Source organism: Drosophila mauritiana, unplaced genomic scaffold (genome assembly GCF_004382145.1).
Source record: "Drosophila mauritiana strain mau12 unplaced genomic scaffold, ASM438214v1 U_333, whole genome shotgun sequence".
Classification (NCBI taxonomy): domain Eukaryota; kingdom Metazoa; phylum Arthropoda; class Insecta; order Diptera; family Drosophilidae; genus Drosophila; species Drosophila mauritiana.
In genome coordinates this window covers 33,901-54,701 of record NW_022881469.1, presented here as the reverse complement: position 1 = coordinate 54,701, position 20,801 = coordinate 33,901, and the positions used below count along the sequence as shown (strand labels likewise).

General features: G+C 38.2%; 4 non-coding genes across 4 annotated transcripts; all 4 read right to left on the bottom strand.

Annotated features, from left to right (window-relative positions):
* Nucleotides 1-1,532: 1,532 nt before the first annotated feature.
* LOC117149798 lies at nt 1,533-3,527 on the bottom strand. The gene has a single exon (XR_004460524.1). It is a non-coding gene; the product is annotated as a small subunit ribosomal RNA (ribosomal RNA).
* A 9,125-nt stretch (nt 3,528-12,652) lies between these two features.
* Nucleotides 12,653-16,613, bottom strand: LOC117149802. The gene has a single exon (XR_004460528.1). It is a non-coding gene; the product is annotated as a large subunit ribosomal RNA (ribosomal RNA).
* A 398-nt stretch (nt 16,614-17,011) lies between these two features.
* LOC117149804 lies at nt 17,012-17,191 on the bottom strand. Its single transcript, XR_004460530.1, has one exon. It is a non-coding gene; the product is annotated as a 5.8S ribosomal RNA (ribosomal RNA).
* A 685-nt stretch (nt 17,192-17,876) lies between these two features.
* Nucleotides 17,877-19,865, bottom strand: LOC117149800. The gene has a single exon (XR_004460526.1). It is a non-coding gene; the product is annotated as a small subunit ribosomal RNA (ribosomal RNA).
* Nucleotides 19,866-20,801: the final 936 nt, after the last annotated feature.

Sequence of the window (20,801 nt, the reverse complement as noted above, 5' to 3'; positions counted from 1 at the left end):
TTCATAAAAAAATAATAATTTTATTAATAAATAATAAAAATAATAATTTTATTAATAAATAATAAAAATAAAATTATTTCATAATAATATTTCATAAAAAATAATAATACGTAGTAGAAAATAAAAATTAATAAAATAAATAAAAATATGAAACAGTTCGTTGCAAAAGTCATATCGTCAGGCACGAAGTGCGGACACAAGCACTCAACAATCATTGCTTATTAATTTTTCTCACGCCGCAAGCTGAATACCCTAATGACAAGTATTCTAATATAAAGTAATTTTCGAAATTTATTTTGTGATGTACATAGATTCGTCTATTACTATTTCTAAGCTTTATTTAAATAATAATAACGTTGAGGCAATGCAAAACAAGAATTTTTCGCATGGTGCCAATTGATAAAAAATAATATAGATTTAAAGTCAACGAACTTCTAAGGTGAAGGGCATATTTTGTCAAATTTACCAATACATGAGCATACGTGTGCACACATACAGTTGTATGCTATCACTGTATGCGTAGAAAAGAGCTGTTTGCTGTAGCGCTCTCCGCTCTTTCTCTCTCGAACAAAAACTAAAGAGAGCCTGGAGCCACTCTAGAGCCACGGCCAAAAAATCGCGTGCCAAAAATTTGTATGGCCGTTACGCATCTTGTTATTCTAGTGTCTTTGCCTCAACCATTGTAGTCCAAGCAGCACTATAAAAATTAATTAAAGTACATAACAGCATGGACTGCGATATGCGTTCAAAATGTCGATGTTCATGTGTCCTGCAGTTCACACGATGACGCACAGTTTGCTGCGTTCTTCATCGACCCATGAGCGAGTGATCCACCGCTTAGAGTTTTATAATTCATTTTTATATAATATCAATATTGTTTTTATTGAAAGAAATTAAAAATACACCATTTTACTGGCATATATCAATTCCTTCAATAAATTTATTTTTATACCTAAAAATAAATGTTGCGATATGTCTTAGTTTCATATAAGCATTATGTATCATAAAAATCTGGTTATGGTTTGCTATTTTGGGTGACACATACTGCAAAATTTATATAAAACATTAACCTGATGGATGACAGGTACAAACATTGTATATTTTAGGTTGTTGCATTAGCCAACGTATGCTCATAACATAGATGAACAATACATATTCGCAACGCGTGTATATTATGGTCCATATACACACACACTTATTTTGAATACCACATTCAAAATTATTTTAATTTTAATTCGACTTCTACTTTCAAATTTTGTTCAGTTTCTTCGATTTCCATTTTCCGAGAATTTGTTTTTATAGGAAACGCCATTGTTGTAGTAGGTACTGCCACAAATACGCACAACAACATTAATAATGTTAAAGTCTTTTTATGAGGTTGCCAAGCCCCACATATAAAATAAAAGCCATCTTCATTTTATTTTGACTTTAACTTTTGATTCCGTGGAATCATTTTGTAATATTTTTATTTTGGTAAATTGTATTTATTTGTATTATAACAAATGTTTATTAACGATAAGGATATTATACAATAATGATCCTTCCGCAGGTTCACCTACGGAAACCTTGTTACGACTTTTACTTCCTCTAAATAATCAAGTTCGGTCAACTTTTGCGAAAACAACCGTAACACGCAAGGCGTCACAGTGATCACGTCCGGAGACCTCACTAAATAATTCAATCGGTAGTAGCGACGGGCGGTGTGTACAAAGGGCAGGGACGTAATCAATGCGAGTTAATGACTCACACTTACTGGGAATTCCAAGTTCATGTGAACAGTTTCAGTTCACAATCCAAGCATGAAAGTGGTTCAGCGGTTTACCCGGACCTCTCGGTCTAGGAAATACACGTTGATACTTTCATTGTAGCGCGCGTGCAGCCCAGGACATCTAAGGGCATCACAGACCTGTTATTGCTCAATCTCATTATTGCTAGACGCAATTTGTCCATTTAAGAAGCTAGTGTCCTTATAATGGGACAAACCAACAGGTACGGCTCCACTTACATAAACACATTCAAACACAATAAACATTTTACTGCCACCATGAATGAAGGCTACATAAGCTTCAGCACCATAATCCTGAAGATATCTATTTAATATATTTGAGTCTCGTTCGTTATCGGAATTAACCAGACAAATCACTCCACGAACTAAGAACGGCCATGCACCACCACCCATAGATTCGAGAAAGAGCTATCAATCTGTCTTACACACTTATGTTCGGACCTGGTAAGTTTTCCCGTGTTGAGTCAAATTAAGCCGCAGGCTCCACTCCTGGTGGTGCCCTTCCGTCAATTCCTTTAAGTTTCAGCTTTGCAACCATACTTCCCCCGGAGCCCAAAAGCTTTGGTTTCCCGGGAAGCGACTGAGAGAGCCATAAAAGTAGCTACACCCCAATTGCTAGCTGGCATCGTTTATGGTTAGAACTAGGGCGGTATCTGATCGCCTTCGAACCTCTAACTTTCGTTCTTGATTAATGAAAACATCTTTGGCAAATGCTTTCGCTTAAGTTAGTCTTACGACGGTCCAAGAATTTCACCTCTCGCGTCGTAATACTAATGCCCCCAAACTGCTTCTATTAATCATTACCTCTTGATCTGAAAACCAATGAAAGCAGAACAGAGGTCTTATTTCATTATCCCATGCACAGAATATTCAGGCATTTGAAGCCTGCTTTAAGCACTCTAATTTGTTCAAAGTAATAGTACCGGCCCACAATAACACTCGTTTAAGAGCACTAGTGCAGGTTTTTAAATAGGAGGAACATATGAAAAAATACAAGTATTTAATCACATATAAGAACTCCACCGGTAATACGCTTACATACATAAAGGTATAGTACTAACCACAATTGTAAGTTGTACTACCCGTATGAAGCACAAGTTCAACTACGAACGTTTTAACCGCAACAACTTTAATATACGCTATTGGAGCTGGAATTACCGCGGCTGCTGGCACCAGACTTGCCCTCCAATTGGTCCTTGTTAAAGGATTTAAAGTGTACTCATTCCAATTACAGGGCCTCGGATATGAGTCCTGTATTGTTATTTTTCGTCACTACCTCCCGAGCTGGGAGTGGGTAATTTACGCGCCTGCTGCCTTCCTTAGATGTGGTAGCCGTTTCTCAGGCTCCCTCTCCGGAATCGAACCCTGATTCCCCGTTACCCGTTGCAACCATGGTAGTCCTAGATACTACCATCAAAAGTTGATAGGGCAGACATTTGAAAGATCTGTCGTCGGTACAAGACCATACGATCTGCATGTTATCTAGAGTTCAACCAATATAACGATCTTGCGATCGCTTGGTTTTAGCCTAATAAAAGCACATGTCCCATAAGGTTCATGTTTTAATTGCATGTATTAGCTCTAGAATTACCACAGTTATCCAAGTAACTGTTAACGATCTAAGGAACCATAACTGATATAATGAGCCTTTTGCGGTTTCACTTTTAATTCGTGTGTACTTAGACATGCATGGCTTAATCTTTGAGACAAGCATATAACTACTGGCAGGATCAACCAGAATAATGTTTTTCCTTCATATTCCATTCATATATTTTGAATCGAAATAAGCAATATAATAGATATATAGATATATAGATTTTTCACTTTATATAATTCCATGATTTTTATTATATTGAATAAAATTCAATATTTCGCCTTTGGGTAAAATTTTAAATATATAAGTAAAAAAATCCATTCGATTACGGCCATTTTTATATAGCATTCGTAATCCATATTTTCATTTTTAATTTATACTTGTTTTACCAATATAACAAGAATTTCATCTAATTATTGTAATATATATATTTCTATAATTTTATCTTTTTATACATACATATTTCATTATAAAATATCATTTTATTTCCAACATACATAATTATTGTATCCACACATGTACAATTTTTGTTTAACCAATATAAATATTAAGTTAAATCATTTGCATTTTGAAGATAAATTTAAAATTTATCTCTTTTCATATATATCTCTGGTAATATATAACATAAAACCAAGCGCATATGATAATATTTCCACATTTAATATATAATTTTATATTTCTTTCATAAGAATCCATATTTGTATTATACCGTAACGATATAATAATCCAACTATACGGCAGGTAATAAATTAATATTTGCCTGCCTCCAAAAATTAACGATAATATATGGAAACGATTTGTTATTCTATATATAATAGAAACTTGACTTTTGTTTCAACGATATTATCTATAAAGCGTATATTCCTATTATCCGCGGAGCCAAGTCCCGTGTTCTATAGAACTGAGAAACAAATTTGTACGGATAATAATATACTTTATTGTATGTAACCAATATAAACATAATCCGAAATAAATATTTCGAATAATGCGGGAGGTCGGCAACCACTGCCTACCTATAGTAGTTTTTGAACCCGCTGTCCTCAAAGCGGGTATTTTCAATTCCGTTTGCCACCCAACATACGGGCTATTCTCTTATATATTAAGAGATTATAGGAACATTTCATTTTTTTTCCATTATTCATATATAATATGATTATTTTTTCCCTTATACATATAATAATTAATCATTTTCATATGTATATTATTTAATTTACTCATATTATTGCCAAAATCATATGAATACATAAGTTTTGAACAATATGAGAGGTCGGCAACCACTGCCTACCTATAGTAGTTTTTGAACCCTCTGTCGTAATTCCGGTCGTTTACACTACTATACCCTCTCACTATAATGGCTTTTCTCTATAATACTAAGAGAATGTGGGATATTTTCAGCATTTTTTCCCTTATACATATAATAATTAATCATTTTCATATGTATATTATTTAATTTACTCATATTATTGCCAAAATCATATGAATACATAAGTTTTGAACAATATGAGAGGTCGGCAACCACTGCCTACCTATAGTAGTTTTTGAACCCTCTGTCGTAATTCCGGTCGTTTACACTACTATACCCTCTCACTATAATGGCTTTTCTCTATAATACTAAGAGAATGTGGGATATTTTCAGCATTTTTTCCCTTATACATATAATAATTAATCATTTTCATATGTATATTATTTAATTTACTCATATTATTGCCAAAATCATATGAATACATAAGTTTTGAACAATATGAGAGGTCGGCAACCACTGCCTACCTATAGTAGTTTTTGAACCCTCTGTCGTAATTCCGGTCGTTTACACTACTATACCCTCTCACTATAATGGCTTTTCTCTATAATACTAAGAGAATGTGGGATATTTTCAGAATTTTTTCCCTTATACATATAATAATTAATCATTTTCATATGTATATTATTTAATTTACTCATATTATTGCCAAAATCATATGAATACATAAGTTTTGAACAATATGAGAGGTCGGCAACCACTGCCTACCTATAGTAGTTTTTGAACCCTCTGTCGTAATTCCGGTCGTTTACACTACTATACCCTCTCACTATAATGGCTTTTCTCTATAATACTAAGAGAATGTGGGATATTTTCAGCATTTTTTCCCTTATACATATAATAATTAATAATTTTCATATGTATATTATTTAATTTACTCATATAATTGCCAAAATCATATGAATACATAAGTTTTGAACAATATGAGAGGTCGGCAACCACTGCCTACCTATAGTAGTTTTTGAACCCTCTGTCGTAATTCCGGTCGTTTACACTACTATACCTCTCACTATAATGGCTTTTCTCTATAATACTAAGAGAATGTGGGAATATTTCAGCATTTTTTCCCCTATACATATAATAATTAATAATTTTCATATGTATATTATTTAATTTACTCATATAATTGCCAAAATCATATGAATACATAAGTTTTGAACAATATGAGAGGTCGGCAACCACTGCCTACCTATAGTAGTTTTTGAACCCTCTGTCGTAATTCCGGTCGTTTACACTACTATACCCTCTCACTATAATGGCTTTTCTCTATAATACTAAGAGAATGTGGGAATATTTCAGCATTTTTTCCCCTATACATATAATAATTAATAATTTTCATATGTATATTATTTAATTTACTCATATAATTGCCAAAATCATATGAATACATAAGTTTTGAACAATATGAGAGGTCGGCAACCACTGCCTACCTATAGTAGTTTTTGAACCCTCTGTCGTAATTCCGGTCGTTTACACTACTATACCCTCTCACTATAATGGCTTTTCTCTATAATACTAAGAGAATGTGGGAATATTTCAGCATTTTTTCCCTATACATATAATAATTAATAATTTTCATATGTATATTATTTAATTTACTCATATAATTGCAAAATCATATAAATACATAAGTTTGAACAATATCAGAGTAACGGTCTTTCCTCATAATATAAAAAAAATAAGATTATAAAAAAAAAAAATCATTTTATTTATATTAATTTACTCATATTATCAAAATATAAATACATAAGTTTTGAACAATATCAAGGTCAGCAACGGTCTTTCCTCTATAATACTAAGATAATGTGGGAATATTTCATCATTTTTTCCTTTATACATTTATACATATAATATTTAATCATTTTATATGTATATTATTTAATTTACTCATATAATTGCCAAAATCATATAAATACATAAGTTTTGAACAATATCAGAGGTCGGCAACGGTCTTTCCTCTATAATACTAAGATAATATGGGAATATTTCAGCATTTTTTCCCTTATACATATAATAATTAATCATTTTCATATGTTATTATTTAATTTACTCGTATAATTGCCAAAATCCTATGAAGACATAAGAGAATACATATGAGAGGTCGGCGCAACCATAATATAGTAGTTGATGACGAGGTGTTTGGCAACTTGATACAATTCTTTAAAAAGTCTTTATATTAATTATATGATAGGGACAATATCATATGCGTCACTAAATTGATGACGAGGTGTTTGGCAACGTGACACAATCATTAAAGTCTTTATATTAATTATATGATAGAGACAATATCATATGCGTCACTAATTGATGACGAGGTATTTGGCAACTTGATAGAATTCTTTAAAGTCTTTATATCAAAAATTATATGATAGGGACAATATCATATGCGTCACTAAATTGATGACGAGGTGTTTGGCAACTTGACACAATTCATTAAAGTCTTTATATTAATTATATGATAGAGACAATATCATATGCGTCACTAAATTGATGACGAGGTATTTGGCAACTTGATATAATTCTTTAAAGTCTTTATATCAAATATTATATGATAGGGACAATATCATATGCGTCACTAAATTGATGACGAGGTGTTTGGCAACTTGACACAATTCATTAAAGTCTTTATATTAATTATATGATAGGGACAATATCATATGCGTCACTAAATTGATGACGAGGTATTTGGCAACTTGATACAATTCTTTAAAGTTTTTATATCAAAAATTATATGATAGGGACAATATCATATGCGTCACTAAATTGATGACGAGGTGTTTGGCAACTTGACACAATTCATTAAAGTCTTTATATTAATTATATGATAGGGACAATATCATATGCGTCACTAAATTGATGACGAGGTATTTGGCAACTTGATACAATTCTTTAAAGTTTTTATATCAAAAATTATATGATAGGGACAATATCATATGCGTCACTTAAATTGATGACGGAGGTGTTTTGGCAACTTGACACAATTCATTAAAGTCTTTATATTAATTATATGATAGAGACAATATCATATGCGTCACTAAATTGATGACGAGGTATTTGGCAACTTGATATAATTCTTTAAAGTCTTTATATCAAAATTATATGATAGGGACAATATCATATGCGTCACTAATTGATGACGAGGTGTTTGGCAACTTGACACAATTCATTAAAGTCTTATATTAATTATATGATAGGGACAATATCATATGCGTCACTAAATTGATCAGTCGCGATCGAACACTCGACGAGTGCAGACGTGCCTGCGGATCGACAGCAAAATTGTTAGCAAATTGTTCACAGTTGTAAGTCCCGTTACTTGTGCCCAGCCACTTCGCGTCGCGTGATCTTGTCGCGCGTTTTTGATGGCCCAGCCAACGTACCTAACGTAGTTCGCACTAACACCATCGCACACCCGAGTGTGCGTGTTATCAGCGCAAAAAACCCAGTGCTCGAAGCAGCGGTATAATTGCAAAGCAGCAGCCACGTGCTGCCTGGCTCACCGGCTTACGGTGCCCAGCTTCCCCCCCCCCCCCCCCCCCTCCTCACTCCTTATCAACTTTGGAGAAGATGGACTGGCAGGCCCCCCGCGCACCCACAAGCTTGGAACAACACCACGCAAAAAGGCTCTGAGAACACGCAAGAGCAGCTCCAGCAGCGAGGGAAGCACCTCGCATACAGAGCCGGGCGAGATAAAGCGAAAAACCGGCAAAGAAAGCACAGGGAGAGGAGCTGGAAGATAAGCCAAGCACTAGCGCAGCTCTGCGCAAGAAGCTCGCCAACAACGCCTTCGCTTTACTCTCGACCGAAGAAGACGAGTACGACCAAGAGAGCTCTGATGACGAACCCGGACCTAAAGACGATTCCAAGCCCAAGACCCCCGAGAAACCAAAGCCCACCCCGAAGACCATCAAGCCACCTCCGATTTTTATCCCCGATGTGACCAACATCTCGGCACTCGTCAAGATGATCACGACTCTTGTAGGCCCGAAGAACAATTTTACCTACAAGACCGTGAATGGCAACAACGTACGTGTCATGATGCCGGACAAAGACCTATACAGCTCTGGCGTCTCCAACTTGTGGCCCAAAACAAGAGCATCGGACTTTCCAGCCGAAAAGATAACGTGCATACAAGTTGTCATCAAAGGACTCCACCACTCCACCGATCGTGAGGAAATCATTGAAGACCTTCGCAACAAGGCACGCTGTTAGAGATCTGCACAATCCCATGGCAGAAGAACTAAAGAACCCTGGGAATATTCTTCGCCAACCTGGACCTTCCAGCAACACAAAGACGTCTACCAATCAAGCGGATCTGCAGGTCGTAGTAACCATTGACCGCCGCAGAAGTTCAACGACGTGCCTCAATGCTTCATTGCCAAAGGATTCGGTCATACACAGCGTTACTGCTTCCTGGAATACCGATGTGTAAAGTGTGGAGGCCCTCACGAATCGAGGCATGTGAGAAGAGGGAGGACGACAAAGCGTGCTGCTTCCACTGCCAGGCGGACCATCCTGCGTCTTTCAAGGGATGCCCTGCATACAAAAGGCCAAAGCACTCGCTGCCTCCGAAAACAAGGCCCGTCGCTAATGCTAACAAGGCGCCGCCCGTGCATCACCAAACGTCACCTCTGGCAGGAGCTACCGAGACGCCCTCAACGGAGTGCACGCAGCACCCGCAGAATCCCACAACCCCCAGTCCAAACCCAAACAGAACCCCACACTCCGTCAGATAGAAGCGATGTTCGCTCGCATGGAAGGAATGATGGAAAGGATGATGGAGCGCATGTTCACCCAGATGACACAGCTGTGCCACCATTCTCAACAGCAAGTCATGCAACTAAAGCTCCACCTAGTCGTCTGGAATGCGAACGGCCTGCAGAACAGCAAGGCCATAGTCCGAGCACCAATCTGAAGACCCACCAGATCGATATCCTACTCGTAGCCGAAACCCACTTCTCCCCCAGATCCCACTTTAATATCAGCGGATATGACCTCATCCATGCAGACCATCCTTCTGGCAGAGCACGCGGTGGAGCAGCCATCCTCATCAGGAGCGGTATCAATACCTAGAGCTGCCCGCGTTTCAGCAAGACTGGGCACAATGTCCTGTCATCAGGATTGTCAGCCCGCAAGGAGATTTAGACATTGGAGCGGTCTACTTCCCCCCAGATACCGCATAACAGCATCTCACCTCAGTGAGTTCTTCGAGCATTTTGGGCCCCGCTTCATAGCAGCTGGAGATTATAACGCCAAACATTCTTGTGGGATCGCGCGCCAACAACCCCAAAGGAAAACTCTGTTGGGTACCTGCAACGCCACCGACTGGACTGCCACTCCACTGGCGAGCCACTCACTGGCCAACGAATCCCCTCAAGACTCCAGACCTACTGGACTTTGCTGTGTCGAAAGGCATAGGCATGCGAAGATCAGCTGCACAACAAATGCTGATCTCCTGTCAGACCACTGGTGCAATAAACGTGCTAATCAACACGCCAGTCCTCAGGAAAACCCGCTCAGAAGGCTCACTGGAAAATATACCGACGCCGCCAATTCGCGTCCTGGATGCTCTCCACCGTCAATCCGAACCCCATCCTCAACACACCCAGGAACATTGATGAAGCTATCGGAATCTCACCAGGCAGATGCAAAACGCTGCGGAATTCGCAAGCCCACCGCCACCAAAACTGCGAGAACACCTAGCAGGACCTCCACCTCTGGTCCCCGGAAATTGCGGCACTCGTGGACTGAGAAGAGCGTCTCAGGAGAGTTGGTTCTTGACGCGCAATCCAAGAGACAAAAACACGCTCAATCACGCCACAAAGGAGTTGAAGGACAAGATCTCCAGCCTACGCCAGGACTCCTTCCTCAGATTCCTCGAGAACTCTCTCCCGGGACCCAGACCACAATCTGTGGAACGCACCCGCCACATTAAACGACCAGCCAAAAAGGTTTCCGCAGTGCGCAAAGCAGATGGATCCTGGTGCCGTTCGGATGCTGAAAGAGCAGAAGCTTCGCCGAACACCTTTACAACGCCTTCTCTCCGTTCGACTGCTGCACTGCCGGAAGAACATGCTGAAACAGCCCGTTTCTCAATAGCCCAAGCTCTCCCGGTCCCCCGTTGGAACCAGTCGACCCTGAGGAAGTTGCGGCAGGAGATTGCTCTACTGAAGAACAACAAATCTCCAGGCCTGGATCGTATAGATGCGGCGGCCCTAAAAATGCTCCCCATTCCGCTGCACACAAATGCTGGCCAGCATTTACAACAGCTGCTTCCGGCTAGGGTACTTCCGGAAGAGTGGAAAAGAGCAGAGGTTATTGTCCTCCCTCAAGCCTGGAAGCCTGAAGCCAATCTCGCCTCCTATCGTCCGATTAGTTGCTGGCAATCCTCTCCAAAATACTCGAAAGAGTATTTTGCGCAGAGTATTGCCAGTACTGGATGAGGCTGGTTTGATCCCCGATCACCAGTTTGGCTTCAGGCGCTCCCACGGAACACCAGAGCAATGCCACCGGCTATCGAACGGATCCCGAGGCATTCGAGCAAAAGAAATACTGCTGCGCTGTAATGCTCGACGTGAAGCAGGCATTCGACAGAGTTGGCATCCTGGACTCCTCCATAAACTCAAATCCTACCTCCCAAGCCCCCATTTTACCCTCCTCAAATCCTACACTGAGGGAAGAGCATTCCAAGTCAGATGCGGAAGTGCAATAAGCCTACCAGACTGATCAGAGCTGGAGTTCCGCAAGGCAGTGTGCTCGGACCAATACTGTACACCCTTACACCGCAGACCTTCCCATAATCCCCTCCAGGAACCTAACTATAGCGACTTATGCAGATGACACGGCTTTCCTCGCCTCCTCATCCGACCCACGAGAAGCCTCCGAAACAATCCAAAGGCAAATGGACGCGCTACATCCCCTGGCTCAGCAGGTGGAACATCGTAGTGAACGCGGAAAAATCTACCCAAACAACATTTGCACTAAGGAGAGGAGACTGCCCACCGGTCACGCTAAACGGAGTCATCATTCCCAACGCACCCGCACCCAAGTACCTAGGACTTACCCTGGACCGCAGGCTCACTTGGCGTCCCACATCGTCAGCAAACGCATACAGGCCGATGCGCGTCTGAGGCAGATGCATTGGCTTATGGAGAGGGTCCAAGCTAAGGCAGAACCACAAAATCCTGGTGTACAAGGCAATTCTCAAGCCCATCTGGACCTACGGGATACAGCTATGGGGCACGGCAAGCCACACGAATCGCTGCGTATACAGCGTTCCAGAATAGGTGCTTGAGAATTGCCTGTAATGCGCATCCCTACCACGAGAATGTCGCCATACATAGGGAACTTGGAATCCCACAAGTCGCTGATGAAATCTCCAGGCTCAGCGAGAGATACCTGAAAAGGCTCGAAAACCACCCTAACCACCTCGCCACCAACCTGTTAGACAATAGCCAAACAAGCAGACGTCTCATGAGAGACACCCTCTCGATCTTCCACAACAATAGACAACACATATAAAACCCGCCACAAATACATGTACAATAGTATCCCTTAAGCTAATGTTCCCCCGCAAAACCATTTAATTATTGTCCACTAGGACAGATTTTAAATAAATAAACGCACGCTAAAAAAAAAAAAAAAAAAAAAAAAACTAAATTGATGACGAGGTTTTGGCAACTTGAACAATTCTTAAAGTTTTTATATAAAAATTATATGATAGGGACAATATCATATGCGTCACTAAATTGATGACGAGGTTTTGGCAACTGAACAATTCTTTAAAGTCTTTATATTAATTATATGATAGGGACAATATCATATGCGTCACTAAATTGATGACGAGGTATTTGGCAACTGATAAATTCTTTAAAGTCTTTATATCAAAAATTATATGATAGGGACAATATCATATGCGTCACTAAATTGATGACGAGGTGTTTGTTTGGCTACAGGAAAAATCATTTATTTATCGAATCATCAAGCAAAGGATAAGCTTCAGTGGATCGCAGTATGGCAGCTGCTCAACCACTTACAACACCTTGCCTGTTACAAAAGTCGTTTACAATTGATTCTAGGCTTTGTCATTGTATTAAATAATGCTTTTATATGTAACTAGCGCGGCATCAGGTGATCGAAGATCCTCCTAATTTACTATGTTACAAATTACATTGGCATCACATCCATTGTCGTTTATAAAATAAATTATAAACTTTAAATGGTTTAGAAGCCATACAATGCAAATTGCCCCTTATTTATCATTGCAGTCCAGCACGGATACGACCTTAGAGGCGTTCAGGCATAATCCAACGGACGTAGCGTCATACCACTGTTCGCTCGAACAAGTATTGTGCCATTGGTCCGTACCTGCGGTTCCTCTCGTACTACGCAGGAATGCTGTCGCAACAACGTTTTGTCATTAGTAGGGTAAAACTAACCTGTCTCACGACGGTCTAAACCCAGCTCACGTTCCCTTGCATGGGTGAACAATCCAACGCTTGGTGAATTTTGCTTCACAATGATAGGAAGAGCCGACATCGAAGGATCAAAAAGCGACGTCGCTATGAACGCTTGGCCGCCACAAGCCAGTTATCCCTATGGTAACTTTTCTGACACCTCTTGTTAAAAACTCTTTAAACCAAAAGGATCGATAGGCCGAGCTTTTGCTGTCCCTGTGTGTACTGAACACCGAGATCAAGTCAGCATTTGCCCTTTTGCTCTATGTGTGGTTTCTGTCCGCACTGAGCTGGCCTTGGGACACCTCCGTTATTATTTGAGAGATGTACCGCCCCAGTCAAACTCCCTACCTGGCAATGTCCTTGAATTGGATCATACCTGAGTAATTGGAGTTATACCAAATTTTCAAATCAAAAATACATAAATGCATCGTTTTATTAAAGAATTTGTTTGCGATTATATAACAAACTCGTGATACTTTGATCAAGAAGCTTGCATCAAAACCCAATACCATAAGATATAATAAATATATCCGTATAATGGCTAGGAAATGATACACGTTCCATTTAATCAAGTAAGTAAGGAAACAATAAGAGTAGTGGTATTTCATTGACGATACCAAACCGAGGTCTAATATCTCCCACTTATTCTACACCTCTTATGTCTCCTTACACTGCCAGATTAGAGTCAAGCTCAAAAGGGTCTTCTTTCCCCGCTAATTATTCCAAGCCCGTTCCCTTGGCTGTGGTTTCGCTAGATAGTAGATAGGGACAGTAGGAATCTCGTTAATCCATTCATGCGCGTCACTAATTAGATGACGAGGCATTTGGCTACCTTAAGAGAGTCATAGTTACTCCCGCCGTTGACCCGCGCTTACTTGAATTTCTTCACTTTGACATTCAGAGCACTGGGCAGAAATCACATTGTGTCAACACCCGCTAGGGCCATCACAATGCTTTGTTTTAATTAGACAGTCGGATTCCCCAAGTCCGTGCCAGTTCTGAATTGATTGTTAATTGATAATCGTTATAATTGATAAGAACTAATTGGTTTAACCCAAATAGTATTCTTAAAAATTTTAGCAAGAAAGTTCCACAATTGGCTACGTAACTAAACTATCCGGGGAACAAGTAACTAACATAAATGCTAGAAACTCTATTTACCCAGAACGAGCACATAAACCATGTTATTGTTTCCCAATCAAGCCCGACTATCTCAATCTTCAGAGCCAATCCTTATCCCGAAGTTACGGATCTAATTTGCCGACTTCCCTTACCTACATTATTCTATCGACTAGAGACTCTTCACCTTGGAGACCAGCTGCGGATATTGGTACGGCCTGTTGAGAAGTTTGCGTGTCCCCACCATAAATTTTCAAGGTCCGAGGAGAAAATATCGACACAACAGTATATGTCATGCTCTTCTAGCCCATCTACCATATCTCTCTGCGAAAGACTTCCATGGTAGTACGGCTATAAAACAGAAAAGAAAACTCTTCCGATATCTCTCGACGGCTTCTTTATGGTCGTTCCTGTTGCCAGGATGAGCACGAGGCCCATATTTAATAACAAACGGATACTCAACAGGTTACGGAATTGGAACCGTATTCCCTTTCGTTCAAAATTATTCAAGTGTATTATATTCGCTTTGTTTATATAGTTAGGCATTTTTGTTTTACTTGAAAATTTTCGGCTTTCGCCTTGAACTTAGGACCGACTAACTCGTGATCAACCACTGTTCACACGAAACCCTTCTCCACTTCAGTCCTCCAAGGTCTCATTCGATTATTTGCTACTACCACCAAGATCTGTACCAATGGCAGCTCCATGCAGGCTTACGCCAAACACTTCTACGCATACCATTGTACCTTCCTACTCACTAAAGTTTCAAAATTTATATCACAAGTAATATAAATCATCTACTTTAGCGGTAATGTATAGGTATACAACTTAAGCGCCATCCATTTTAAGGGCTAGTTGCTTCGGCAGGTGAGTTGTTACACACTCCTTAGCGGATTTCGACTTCCATGATCACCGTCCTGCTGTTTTAAGCAACCAACGCCTTTCATGGTATCTGCATGAGTTGTTAATTTGGGCACCGTAACATTACGTTTGGTTCATCCCACAGCGCCAGTTCTGCTTACCAAAAGTGGCCCACTGGGCACATTATATCATAACCTTGAACTTCATATCAAGAAAGTTAAGGTTCTTACCCATTTAAAGTTTGAGAATAGGTTAAGATCGTTTCGACCCTAAGGCCTCTAATCATTCGCTTTACCAGATAAGATTATTTTATATAATATTAAAATGCACCAGCTATCCTGAGGGAAACTTCGGAAGGAACCAGCTACTAGATGGTTCGATTGGTCTTTCGCCCCTATACTCAATTCTGACAATCGATTTGCACGTCAGAACTGTTTCGGTCTTCCATCAGGGTTTCCCCTGACTTCAACCTGATCAAGTATAGTTCACCATCTTTCGGGTCACAGCATATATGCTCAAGGTACGTTCCAGTTAGAGGCATAAATAATATAAATATACATTATACATAACTATATAGAACGCCCCGGGATTGTGTTAATTAGCTATAAATAGCTAAAAAACTAATCCCATTATTAGTCAAGTTAATTACGCTATTAGGTTTACATCCCAATAACTTGCACATATGTTAGACTCCTTGGTCCGTGTTTCAAGACGGGTCCCGAAGGTATCCTGAATCTTTCGCATTGTTAATCATACAAGAGCATATAATAAACACAAAAATCAATGATAATTATGCCATTATATAATTCCGAAAAATTAACGCTCTGTAATAATATAAATCTATCAGCACTTTATCAAATTAATAACATTTATTCTGTGTTAAAATGCAAGCAATTTAATTGGAATAAACTATAAGTTATATTTTATGATAAATTTGGGATATGCTAATAGATTACAATGTCCTTATATGGAAAAATGCACATTATTCTTAATAATATTATTTAAATATTACAATTTTAATGATGAATTTTCCATAACGGATATTCAGGTTCATCGGGCTTAACCTCTAAGCAGTTTCACGTACTGTTTAACTCTCTATTCAGAGTTCTTTTCAACTTTCCCTCACGGTACTTGTTTACTATCGGTCTCATGGTTATATTTAGTTTTAGATGGAGTTTACCACCCACTTAGTGCTGCACTATCAAGCAACACGACTCTTTGGAAACATCATCTAGTAATCATTAACGTTATACGGGCCTGGCACCCTCTATGGGTAAATGGCCTCATTTAAGAAGGACTTAAATCATTAATTTCTCATACTAGAATATTGACGCTCCATACACTGCATCTCACATTTGCCATATAGACAAAGTGACTTAGTGCTGAACTGTTTTCTTTTCGCTCGCCGCTACTAAGAAAATCCTTGTTAGTTTCTTTTCCTCCCCTAATTAATATGCTTAAATTCAGGGGGTAGTCCCATATGAGTTGAGGTTGTATATATAACTATTTTTTGCCATAAATTCTTTATATATAAATGATAAAACAATCAATTAAATTCGTTATAAATAGTTCCAATAGTTCTTGTAAGCAAAGTTATTTTTTATCCATTTAACGAACCAACGAAGAATAATAACAAAACCAAGATTTTTCTTTTTCCGAATCATTAATAAGAGACAATTCTAGATGAAAAATATTTCAATTTTTTATGCTAGACATTTCTCAGTATTATTTGATTGAAAAAGAAAATATTTCTCTTCGTTTTTTCACATTCAAATGTGAGATAATGTTTTTCATTTCTTTTTTAAATATTATGAATAAAATCATTATTTAATCCCAATAATATACCATATGCTTATAAAAAATTTATAAACAACTTAATTAGCATAGTCTTACAACCCTCAACCATATGTAGTCCAAGCAGCACTATAAAATTAATTAAAGTACATAACAGCATGGACTGCGATATGCGTTCAAAATGTCGATGTTCATGTGTCCTGCAGTTCACACGATGACGCACAGTTTTGCTGCGTTCTTCATCGACCCATGAGCCGAGTGATCCACCGCTTAGAGTTTTATAATTCATTTTTTATATAAATCAATATTGTTTTTATTTGAAAGAAATTAAAAATACACCCATTTTACTGGCATATATCAATTCCTTCAATAAATTTATTTTATACCTAAAAATAAATGTTGCGATATGTCTTAGTTTCATATAAGCATTATGTATCATAAAAATCTGGTTATGGTTTGCTATTTTGGGTGACACATACTGCAAAATTTATATAAAACATTAACCTGATGGATGACAGGTACAAACATTGTATATTTTAGGTTGTTGCATTAGCCAACGTATGCTCATAACATAGATGAACAATACATATTCGCAACGCGTGTATATTATGGTCCATATACACACACACTTATTTGAATACCACATTCAAAATTATTTTAATTTTAATTCGACTTCTACTTTCAAATTTTGTTCAGTTTCTTCGATTTCCATTTTCGAGAATTTGTTTTTATAGGAAACGCCATTGTTGTAGTAGGTACTGCCACAAATACGCACAACAACATTAATAATGTTAAAGTCTTTTTATGAGGTTGCCAAGCCCCACATATAAAATAAAAGCCATCTTCATTTTATTTTGACTTTAACTTTTGATTCCGTGGAATCATTTGTAATATTTTTATTTTGGTAAATTGTATTTATTTGTATTATAACAAATGTTTATTAACGATAAGGATATTATACAATAATGATCCTTCCGCAGGTTCACCTACGGAAACCTTGTTACGACTTTTACTTCCTCTAAATAATCAAGTTCGGTCAACTTTTGCGAAACAACCGTAACACGCAAGGCGTCACAGTGATCACGTCCGGAGACCTCACTAAATAATTCAATCGGTAGTAGCGACGGGCGGTGGTGTACAAAGGCAGGGACGTAATCAATGCGAGTTAATGACTCACACTTACTGGGAATTCCAAGTTCATGTGAACAGTTTCAGTTCACAATCCCAAGCATGAAAGTGGTTCAGCGGTTTACCCGGACCTCTCGGTCTAGGAAATACACGTTGATACTTTCATTGTAGCGCGCGTGCAGCCCAGGACATCTAAGGGCATCACAGACCTGTTATTGCTCAATCTCATTATTGCTAGACGCAATTTGTCCATTTAAGAAGCTAGTGTCCTTATAATGGGACAAACCAACAGGTACGGCTCCACTTACATAAACACATTCAAACACAATAAACATTTTACTGCCACCATGAATGAAGGCTACATAAGCTTCAGCACCATAATCCTGAAGATATCTATTTAATATATTTGAGTCTCGTTCGTTATCGGAATTAACCAGACAAATCACTCCACGAACTAAGACGGCCATGCACCACCACCCATAGATTCGAGAAAGAGCTATCAATCTGTCTTACACACTTATGTTCGGACCTGGTAAGTTTTCCCGTGTTGAGTCAAATTAAGCCGCAGGCTCCACTCCTGGTGGTGCCCTTCCGTCAATTCCTTTAAGTTTCAGCTTTGCAACCATACTTCCCCCGGAGCCCAAAAGCTTTGGTTTCCCGGGAAGCGACTGAGAGAGCCATAAAAGTAGCTACACCCAATTGCTAGCTGGCATCGTTTATGGTTAGAACTAGGCGGTATCTGATCGCCTTCGAACCTCTAACTTTCGTTCTTGATTAATGAAAACATCTTGGCAAATGCTTTCGCTTAAGTTAGTCTTACGACGGTCCAAGAATTTCACCTCTCGCGTCGTAATACTAATGCCCCCAAACTGCTTCTATTAATCATTACCTCTTGATCTGAAAACCAATGAAAGCAGAACAGAGGTCTTATTTCATTATCCCATGCACAGAATATTCAGGCATTTGAAGCCTGCTTTAAGCACTCTAATTTGTTCAAAGTAATAGTACCGGCCCACAATAACACTCGTTTAAGAGCACTAGTGCAGGTTTTTAAATAGGAGGAACATATGAAAAAATACAAGTATTTAATCACATATAAGAACTCCACCGGTAATACGCTTACATACATAAAGGTATAGTACTAACCACAATTGTAAGTTGTACTACCCGTATGAAGCACAAGTTCAACTACGAACGTTTTAACCGCAACAACTTTAATATACGCTATTGGAGCTGGAATTACCGCGGCTGCTGGCACCAGACTTGCCCTCCAATTGTCCTTGTTAAAGGATTTAAAGTGTACTCATTCCAATTACAGGGCCTCGGATATGAGTCCTGTATTGTTATTTTCGTCACTACCTCCCCGAGCTGGGAGTGGGTAATTTACGCGCCTGCTGCCTTCCTTAGATGTGGTAGCCGTTTCTCAGGCTCCCTCTCCGGAATCGAACCCTGATTCCCCGTTACCCGTTGCAACCATGGTAGTCCTAGATACTACCATCAAAAGTTGATAGGGCAGACATTTGAAAGATCTGTCGTCGGTACAAGACCATTACGATCTGCATGTTATCTAGAGTTCAACCAATATAACGATCTTGCGATCGCTTGGTTTTAGCCTAATAAAAGCACATGTCCCATAAGGTTCATGTTTTAATTGCATGTATTAGCTCTAGAATTACCACAGTTATCCAAGTAACTGTTAACGATCTAAGGAACCATAACTGATATAATGAGCCTTTTGCGGTTTCACTTTAATTCGTGTGTACTTAGACATGCATGGCTTAATCTTTGAGACAAGCATATAACTACTGCAGGATCAACCAGAATAATGTTTTTCCTTCATATTCCATTCATATATTTTGAATCGAAATAAGCAATATAATAATATATAGATATATAGATTTTTCACTTTATATAATTCCATGATTTTTATTATATTGAATAAAATTCAATATTTCGCCTTTGGGTAAAATTTTAAATATATAAGTAAAAAAATCCATTCGATTACGGCCATTTTTATATAGCATTCGTAATCCATATTTCATTTTTAATTTATACTTGTTTTACCAATATAACAAGAATTTCATCTAATTATTGTAATATATATATTTCTATAATTTTATCTTTTTATACATACATATTTCATTATAAAATATCATTTTATTTCCAACATACATAATTATTGTATCCACACATGTACAATTTTTGTTTAACCAATATAAATATTAAGTTAAATCATTTGCATTTTGAAGATAAATTTAAAATTTATCTCTTTTCATATATATCTCTGGTAATATATAACATAAAACCAAGCGCATATGATAATATTTCCACATTTAATATATAATTTATATTTCTTTCATAAGAATCCATATTTGTATTATACCGTAACGATATAATAATCCAACTATACGGCAGGTAATAAATTAATATTGCCTGCCTCCAAAAATTAACGATAATATATGGAAACGATTTGTTATTCTATATATAATAGAAACTTGACTTTTGTTTCAACGATATTATCTATAAAGCGTATATTCCTATTATCCGCGGAGCCAAGTCCCGTGTTCTATAGAACTGAGAACAAATTTGTACGGATAATAATATACTTTATTGTATGTAACCAATATAAACATAATCCGAAATAAATATTTCGAATAATGCGGGAGGTCGGCAACCACTGCCTACCTATAGTAGTTTTTGAACCCGCTGTCCTCAAAGCGGGTATTTTCAATTCCGTTTGCCACCCAACATACGGGCTAT